This window comes from Olea europaea, chromosome 15, assembly GCF_002742605.1.
Source record: "Olea europaea var. sylvestris chromosome 15, O_europaea_v1, whole genome shotgun sequence".
Taxonomy (NCBI): Eukaryota; Viridiplantae; Streptophyta; class Magnoliopsida; order Lamiales; family Oleaceae; genus Olea; species Olea europaea.
Genome location: NC_036251.1, coordinates 24,223,331 through 24,233,093, shown reverse-complemented (window position 1 = coordinate 24,233,093; position 9,763 = coordinate 24,223,331). Strand labels below are relative to the sequence as shown.

Sequence of the window (9,763 nt, the reverse complement as noted above, 5' to 3'; positions counted from 1 at the left end):
ACTCTATTATTGACATGGACATTGATGTGATCACCATTGAGAATTCTCGTTCTGATGAGAAGCTCCTTTCAATTTTTCGCGAGGGAGTGAAGTACGGTGCTGGGATTGGCCCAGGTGTTTACGATATCCACTCGTCTAGAATACCATCAACAGAAGAATTTGTTGATAGAATTAACAAGCAGTTTGCAGTGCTCGAAACCAACATCTTGTGGGTTAACCCCGACTATGGTCTCAAGACTCGCAAGTACACTGAATTGAAGCCGGCCCTACAGAACATGGTTGTCGCTGCCAAGCAACTCCGGACACAACTTGCCACTGACAAGTGAGCAATTTAGGATGACGTTTATTTGACGGGCAATATGTAAATGAAAATTTTTCTTCGATTTATTACAATGATGTGATGTAAATGAAAATTTTTCTTCGATTTATTACAATGATGTGTTTTGTCTATTTGGTATGGATTAATAAAATTATATCAATTTCATGTAAGCCCAAAAAGTCTTTTTTATTTTGTGGTTGATTTGGTAAATTGCTATGCAAATAAAAAAGTAATAATAAATTAAATGACCTACGACAACGTTTAAAAAACGTTGCAAATGCGGCTTTTCGGTTCAAAAAACATTGCGCATTTGCAACGTTCAATGAACGTTGCCAAAACCCTCATTTGTAGCGTTCAAAGAACATTGCCAAAATCTTAATTTGCAATGGTCGTTGAATGTTGCCAAAACTCTTCCCTCTACGGCAACGTCGAAACCCACAACAGACGCTTGAACGTTGCCATAGGTCTTTGGCAACGTTTTTCTACCGTTACGAAAGGTGATTTTTGGTGTAGTGTTTTGAGCTTGCTCTTGATTTCTCCAAATCTTTGCCAAATCCTTAATTAAAACTCCTTTGTGCTTTAGATTTAACCTTCAAAATACTAAGAATTTACAAAGGAAAAAAAAGAAGAAAGAAAATGAAAATGAAAGAAAAAGGAAAAAGAAAAAGATAGAACCTAGCAAGAAGAAGCCGGCTGGAGAGAAAAGTGGAAGAAAAACCCACTGCCAATTTTTTGTTTTATATTAAAGCCAAGGAAAATTGCAGCTCAAGTTCCTGTGTCTTTGAAAAAGTAACAAAAAAGTCTCCGGGCGAAATAGCAAGGCACCCTAAAGTGGTGTTGCAGCACCATAGCAATCAGAGCTGCGGCATTGCAACGTCGCAGCACCACTCCATTTTTAGCTTTTTTGTAAATTAGTCCTTGAGATAATTGCACGATAGGTCCCTCAACTTTGATTTTGTACAATTTGGTCATTAGATTTTGACTTTCGTTTCAATTTTGCCCTTCATAAATTGCATTCCATAGTCCTCAACTTTTGGCACTTGTTCCTTTGGTCCCAACTTCACGTTTTTGTGCGCTTTTGGTCCCTTTTCATTCCATTTTGCTTTGTTATCTTTAATGTTTTGAAATCGATCCGGGCATCGACTCGAAAAAGGTAAAGGGTCAAAGGTCAAAGGGTTCAACCGGGATCGAACTGGGGTTGAACCGGAGATAAAAAAAAATTTATAAATTGTTTAATTTTATTTTGACAACAATATAAGTAAATTTGCTTACCATCAATTCAAAATAAGTACAAATATGTTATGTATATATATTTTACAATATAAAAGTTATTAGTTTGTATTTTGCTTGTTGAATAATTAGATATTCATTCCAATTTTATTGAATTTATAAAATAAAATAAAATAAATTATTGCAACAATGTGAAGAAAGTAAATTATATTATATCAATATAATATTAACTTTATTGAGGTTTTCTTATGACGCATGAGTGTTAACTATTAGGGAATTGGATAGGCTCATGTTATGTTAAATAATTAGTATAATATTCAAAAGTCTTCAATCCCACATCGGAAGGTAAAAAATTGGTGGAGTAAAGAAGTGGCTATAAAGGTACTCCATGGGTGGGTAGAATGGGGTAAAGATGTGGACATGTGTTACAACTTTCAAGACACATTATCCCAAAAAATTGAGTAATTTTTTAATATTTTTTGAACTGGTCAAATCGGTAAAAAGGAGGCCTATAATATTCAAAAGTCTTCAATCCCACATCGGAAGGTAAAAAATTGGTGGAGTAAAGAAGTGGCTATAAAGGTACTCCATGGGTGGGTAGAATGGGGTAAAGATGTGGACATGTGTTACAACTTTCAAGACACATTATCCCAAAAAATTGAGTAATTTTTTAATATTTTTTGAACTGGTCAAATCGGTAAAAAGGAGGCCGATTTTCGGTTTACTGGTTAATCGGCCGATTTATTGGTTAGTTGGCCGGTTATTATTTAAGTGGTTAATAAGTTACAATCGTATCGAATTTTGGTCCGGTTCTCAATTTTTCTAGTTGAACCGGTCGATCTGGTCCAATTTTAAAAACATTGGTTATTTTTCTTTCGGTGATTTTTAACCTACAAAAGCAAATGTTACCTAATTGTAGGGATGTCAATTGGGTTCGTCGGTTCGGGTTGCCCGTGGCTCAGCTTGAAAAAAGCCCGAGCCAGCTCCGCAAAGCTTAGGTTGAGCCCCATTTTAAGGTTCTGGGCTTAGCTCGAGCCGGCCCGTGTGGCTCGTTGACTCGGGCTCGGGCCTTATTTAAATAAATAAAAAAACCATGAAAAGTACAAAAAAAAAAAAAATGGTATAAAGTGCTGCCCTATTTAAGGCAGCGACAAGGTAGCTGGCTGCTGCCTTAAGAAAGGCAGCACAGCCATTGTTTATATTGAAAAAAAGAGAAAAAAAGAGAAAAAATCGAGCCAGCCCAGCTCGACTCGGACTCGGCTCGCTAAGGCTCGAGCCGAAAGCTCGGGTCAAGCCTTTTTTTGGCCGAGCTTTTGCTCGGCTTGGGCTCGAAAAAAGCCTAGTTCATTTTACTCGAGCCGAGCTCGAGCCTCGAGTTTCGGCTCGACTCGTTGATATCCCTACCTAATTGTGAATAAAATTTCATTCATTTCATCAATAATAAACATACTTAGATATTAATTACGTGTGTGAAATCACATTTATCAGCCCTCACTTTACTTGCTACAAAAAAAACCTTGTATTTGGATCCAACAGCGGAATATCATATTTCAATGTAGCCATCTTTAAAAAATTTCAATCAAATCACGAAGAACCAGTAGCCTAGCTTTGATACTATTTGTTGGTCCCAAAGGTGACGCAATGATTGAGATTAATGACGTTGTATGAAATATGTAACAATATCAGTGTTGGGTGGCATTGGACCTCTCTCACCCCAAAAGCTAGTTCAAGAGGTGAGACTTTCCCTCACACTTATAAATTGAATACTAACCTCATCTACAGTCGATGTGGGACAATATCAACAATCTCCTCCGCACACATCGAGCTTTGCAGGAGACCAAACGTGTCTCCCCCACACATTGGGTCCTGCGATAGACCAAATCTGTCTCCTCCTCACACAACGGGGCCTGCGGGAGACCAAATCTATCTCCCTTTCACACAAACCCGCATCTTTGTAACTGTTGACCCGGAGACTTGTTGATAAACTGGGCTTTGATACTAGTGTTGGGTGATATTGAGTCTTTCTCACTTTAAAAGCTAGTTCAAGAGATGAAACTTTCCCTCACTCTTATAAATTTAATACTAACCTCATCCACAGTCGATGTAGGACAACTTCAACATACGTTACACTGGCTTTCTAGAGGCTAAGATTTTGATTAATGGAGTCTTCCAATTTGTTGAATTAGGCCAATCTGCAGGGCTGTATCAGATATTGCTTATGTTCTTGATGCCATTGTAGGCTTTGACTGCAATGATACTGAAGCAACCGGAAAAGCATCAAACTATATTTCCATTGGTGGTTATGTCCAGTTTCTATACGCCAATGGGCTAAAGGGAAAGAGATTGGGAATAGTGAGAGATCCATTCTTCAAGTTTTTAGACAAACTTGTTGCACAAGCTTTCTAGAATCATCTTCAAACATTTACGTAGCGAACTCACCTATATACTAAGAGCACGTTTGGTATGCACTCGTCAATATAATATACAAGATTTTAATTGCTTTTTGTTAGTACTTTCCAACCCATGTTACTGAACATGACCTGAATTAATGAAACTCTTATCTTGATAAAACTGTTGTTCAACTTCAAGAGCAATGGTGCAGTCGTGGTAGATTATTTGGAAATAGCCAATATCAACACAATTTTGAACTCCACTTTAAGTGGCGAAGCAACAGCGACATTAGCTGAATTCAAGATTTCCTTGAATGCTTACCTAAAAGAACTTGTGGCTTCTCCAGTCCAATCCTTAGCCGAAGTAATAGCCTTCAATAAAAAATTCGCTGATATGGTATGTGCTCTATCAGGGGCGGACCCAGACCATTCGAACTGTGGGGTCAAAATTTTTTTTTCGAACAATGTATATAAACAAAAAGGAAAAATCGGTTGTTTGCTGTTCATGTTCGATATTTGCACTTTGGGAAGAAATCAGTGGATTATATGACATATTTATGGACTAAATAATGTATATGGACCATGTGATATGGATATAAATTCAGGATTCGGACTTTTTGGGACAGAAAATTAAGTTTTCAAAAAAAAAAAAAAAATTCCAAAAAACTGTGGGGTCATTTGACCCCATGTGGGTCCCTAGTGTAGATTTTCATCAAATTTAGACTAGACGAGATGAGAATTAACATATTAGATGGTAATGATTGTGTAGGAAATGATCAAAGAGTTTGATAGGACATATTTTTAGCTGCTGAAGCTACAAATGGGATTGGGGATGCAGAAAATAAAGCAATATGCAACTTTGTAGAATTGACAAGAAATGGATTCGTGAAATTGACGGTGCAAAATAAGCTGGACGTGCTAGTGACTGTAGGGTCCAATGCATCTCCTGTGCATGCAATTGGTGGATTCCTCGCCGTTAGCATACCTGTTGCCTACATGGTAAAGGGGTGCCTACTGGCATATGTTTTGGTGGATTGAAGGTTACCGAGCCTAAATTGATTGAAATTGCATATGGTTTTGAGCATGCAACGAAGATTAGGAAGCAGCCAACATTTATTCCCTAAAATATTTGTATGATCTTCTTGTTTTGATTGTACTGAGCTTGAGTGAGAGTACATTGCATATGGATTGAAACATCAAACCAATTGAAGTTCAATATCTCAATTGTAATGTCCCGATAATTGTTAAATAAGGGCATCTACTAATTGCATGGCATCGTTACAGACACTAGCACTTGCTTCGATCGTTACAGGATATTGATGAAACTCATTGATCATTAAATGCTACTTCGACGAACTGACTTTGTGTTCACAGGTCGCACCCACATACAAGTTCATGGTCCGAATTTTTAATATGGTCATTGATTTACACCTCCTTGCACACGCATTTAAAAAGAGTTTCTATGCTACACATGATTACACACTTTCAAAGTGTAGTCAAATATAAGTGGTCTTTGCCTTTGTAAACTTTCTATGTTGGACAAATTTTTAAAAAGTTTCCCTCTAATATATTAACATCTTCCAAATCATCATTTGAGCTTCAATTTCTCATTCATCCAAGCATTATTTTTGGCAAGTCAATATATGATTTCAATGTTCTTGTAGAGGAGAACACAAATCAACTTTGATCTTTCAAAATGGACAAACGGGTCTCATTAATACTTATGCCAAAATTTGCCGAAAAAGTCATTTTTACAACAATGAGTTCCGTCAACATCCCTTTTTGGAACACTTATGAGAAGATGTAGGTTGAGAACCCCTTTGACTTCATTGGGAAATCCTCCATATGGCTTCATCGGGACTGCGTCAACCCAAACGGTCTCATCACTTTAGAATATACTCAGAATTAATGTGTTTTAGTTATATTGTTTGTTCCCGTTAAATTTTTGCTGCATTAATTTTGTCAATTTTTTTTGGCTTCATCGGGACTGCGTCAACCCAAAGGGTCTCATCACTTTAGAATATACTCAGAATTAATGTGTTTTAGTTATATTGTTTGTTCCCGTTAAATTTTTGCTGCATTAATTTTGTCAATTTTTTTTGGCTTCATCGGGACTGCGTCAACCCAAAGGGTCTCATCACTTTAGAATATACTCAGAATTAATGTGCTTTAGTTATATTGTTTGTTCCCGTTAAATTTTTGCTGCATTAATTTTGTCAATTTTTTTTTTTTTTTTTTAAAGTAGTACATGCGTGAAGATACCAACTTTATCCTATTGTTGTTTAGTTTTATTATCATTTTCACTATGTTTCTATTATTCGTTTGGGCACCTTTTACAATTATTAGAACTCGATGGACCAAAGGTTCAATTGGATTGTTTTGATTGAATTTAACAAAATTATGAGTTTTCTTTAATTTCTTAATCCAAAGGGTATCATATGAAACTAATTGTAATCTGTGGATCAATTTCTGAATATTCATTTATGAATCAAAGAGTTCGTAGATATTATAAGACTTGATGTATTTTTGACTCATTCTTGGTTTGCACTAAATTGTTGCTATGTCAGCTTTGTCAATTTTAGACAAGATGGATGGGCAATGAAGATTTTCCCCTCAAAACATCACTAGAAAGCGAAGTACAGATGTAATCATGTGATTCTTGTTAATCCTTTGCATTAAGTATTTAGAATAATACTATGTGATTTGGCAAGTGTTGTGAGGTGAAATAATAACGTAAATTAAATGTTTGGACATGAGACCTACTTTATTGACCTTATCATTTAATTTCGCATCACATAAAGATCATTGCCATTTTGTGTATATAGCACTATTCAAGTTTTTATTGAACGATGGTATAATCTAGGTTTTTTTTTTTTGGAATCTTTATTCCTTGGTGGTATTATTATTTCTGTCAATTCGTGTTCCTTTTTCAATTCTCGATTCTGCGATACTAATCATGAATTTCTCCACCACTATTTAACAGTCAGGGTTCCGATTATGGTCCTTGTTGTTGCATATGTAGGAGGTGATGAGGCTATGGTCGTGATTAATGATAGACCGCGAGACTTTTGATGCTATACAGTTAGAGTAGAGCTACACAAAATGGTGCAATTTCTATAGGATATTGATAAAATAAGTTGATCATTAAATGACGGGTTTATTTTAAGTGTTCCTTATGTTTGGACCATGCCATGGCCTCTCCCCATTTGGACCTTATTCAGTGTCATATCTAAAGAATTAAAAGCTAATATACTCAAAATTGTCGAGCCGTCTTTTCTCATTTTAGAGTACTTTATCTCAACGTATGATATATATCAGAATAATGCAGTGGAGAAAATTAGGATCCTCAATCCATTCCAACAAAGTCAATAATTTTACTGTTTCAATTCAAATACATAATATATAGAACATACTGCAAGTAAACATTTTTTTACATGTTTTGATACGTTGGTGGGACAACTCTAAATATTATCTATTTGTGAAATTTATATAATACAACCTGCATAAAGGTTAATTACTGTGTTTTTACATACTATATTTACCAAGGCATAACAAAAAACACCTTTTGACTTGAAAAGAGAATTTTTTTTAAAAATATGAAATCCTAAATAGTCGATAAGATAAAAATACCCCTTATTGGAAATAGCAAATCACATCTTATTTTTAACATTAATTTATCATTATTTTTACCATTTAACTACCATATTTTGAAAATTATAATTATTAGAAGCCATGATTTTTATCTAATGTTTTTTCTTCCATAGACGATTTTCTTTATTTGTCATCTACATACTAGGAATGCCCATAAGAATTTTACGGAAATGAGGCCAAGGATATATCTATGGCTAGCTATATTACGCTCCAGCTCGGAGTGCGTGGACCCTATGAGCTTCACTATATATGGATGACTTGAGAGGAGTCCACTCCACTACTCCCACAGTCCCACTTCACGTCTTGGTGGTCCGACCCATGGTAGCCTGCAATGGGCTCAAGAGAATGTCGGTAGATAATGAGAATTCCATGATCATCCTTTTTTGGAACACACTTATGAGAAGATGCAGATTGAGACCCCTTTGACTTCATTGGGAAACCCTCTATATGACTTTATGGGCGACTGCGTCAACCCGAAGGGTCTCATCACTTTGTAATATACTCATAATTAACATATTTTTAGTCATATTCTTTGTTCACATTAGATTTTTGCTGCATTAATTTTGTGAAGAAAATAAAAAATAAAAAATAAAAAGAAAGACATGTCATGATGATGATACTAACCTTCTCCTATTGTTTTTTCAGTTTTATTATCATTTTCACTATGTTTCTATTTCGTTTAGGTGCCTCTTACAATTATTAGAACTCGATGGACAAAAAGTTCAATTGGATTGCTTTGATTGAATTTAATAAAATTATGCGTATTCATCGATTTCTTAATCCAAATGGTATTATGTGAAAATAATAATCCGTCGATCAATTTCTGAGTATTCGTTTATGAATTAAAGAGTTCATAGATATTTCAACACTCGAGATATATTTTTTACTTATTCTTGGTCGCATTAAATTTTTGCTGCATCAGCTTTGTCAATTGTAGACAAGATGGATGGACAATGAAGATTTTCCCCTCAAATCATCACTAAGACGCGATGAACATGTATAATCATCTTACATTTTCCAACTTCATGTTTACTATATTTTTATTATTAGTTTAAGCACTCTTAACAAATTTACTATGAGTTGAAGGATGGACATAATCATTTGATTCCCATTCATCCCTTGCATTAAGTTTTTAGAATAATACTATGTGATTTGACAAGTATTGTGAGGTGAAATAATAATGTCAATTAAATGTGTGGATATGAAATCTATTTTATCGACCTTATTATTTAATGTCACAACACATAAAGATCATTCGGTCTATTTTGTATATGTAGCATTATTCAAGTTTTTATTGAAGTGTGACTGAATAATTAGTTTTTTTTTTTTTTTTATTCTTCATTCCTTGGTGGTATTGTTATTTCTGTCAATTCGTATTCCTTTTTCATTTCTTGACCATGTATTACTACTCTTGAATTTCTTCACCACTATTTAATAGTTAGGGTTCTGATTTTGGTCATTGTGGTGGCATATATAGGAGGCGAAGAGGCTATGATGGTGCTTAACGATAGTAGAGCTACACAAAAGTTGCAATCTCTTTATGGAATTTAGCATATCGGGAAAGTGTTTTTTTGCTTCCACTTTTTCATGTTTCTTGGGAGTCTTTGAAAATGGAAATAAATTCATGTTTTAACATTAGATTGGGGCTGATTCAAATATTCACATATAACATATCCTACGTATGTTTTAATTCAAGAAACTATGAAACATCTCTCATTATTATTGGCATATATTTGGGGGATTGAAGAGTACTCAGCCCAAACTGATTGAAATCGTTGATAGTATTGAACAAGCAACCAAGATCAGGAAACAACCAACATTTCTACCATCAGAGCCCATACAAGTAATAATTCAAGTTTTATGGTAACCCATTTTAAACTAAATAGAGCATGTACGTGCATTAAAGATTGAATTTACACAAGTAAATGTGTTATACCTCGTTGTCGGAAATTCAAAAAGAAAGAAAAATCTCGAGTCGATAAACCAAATTGTAAATTCAAAATTAATATATTATGTGACAGTGTGAAACAATTAATACTTTGCTATACGGGTCAATATTTCCATATGTCAATGCAAAACGAAATTAAAATTTTTGAGTAATTCGAGTGAATTAGTTAACATTATTAATACAGATTTGCAATTTGCAATGCCATTTTATTGTTTCTGACAAATA

General features: G+C 34.8%; 1 pseudogene; it reads left to right on the top strand.

The window, feature by feature from the left end:
* The window catches only part of LOC111411424, a 17,256-nt pseudogene extending 12,193 nt beyond the window's left edge, over positions 1-5,063 (top strand).
* The last annotated feature ends 4,700 nt before the right edge of the window (positions 5,064-9,763 follow it).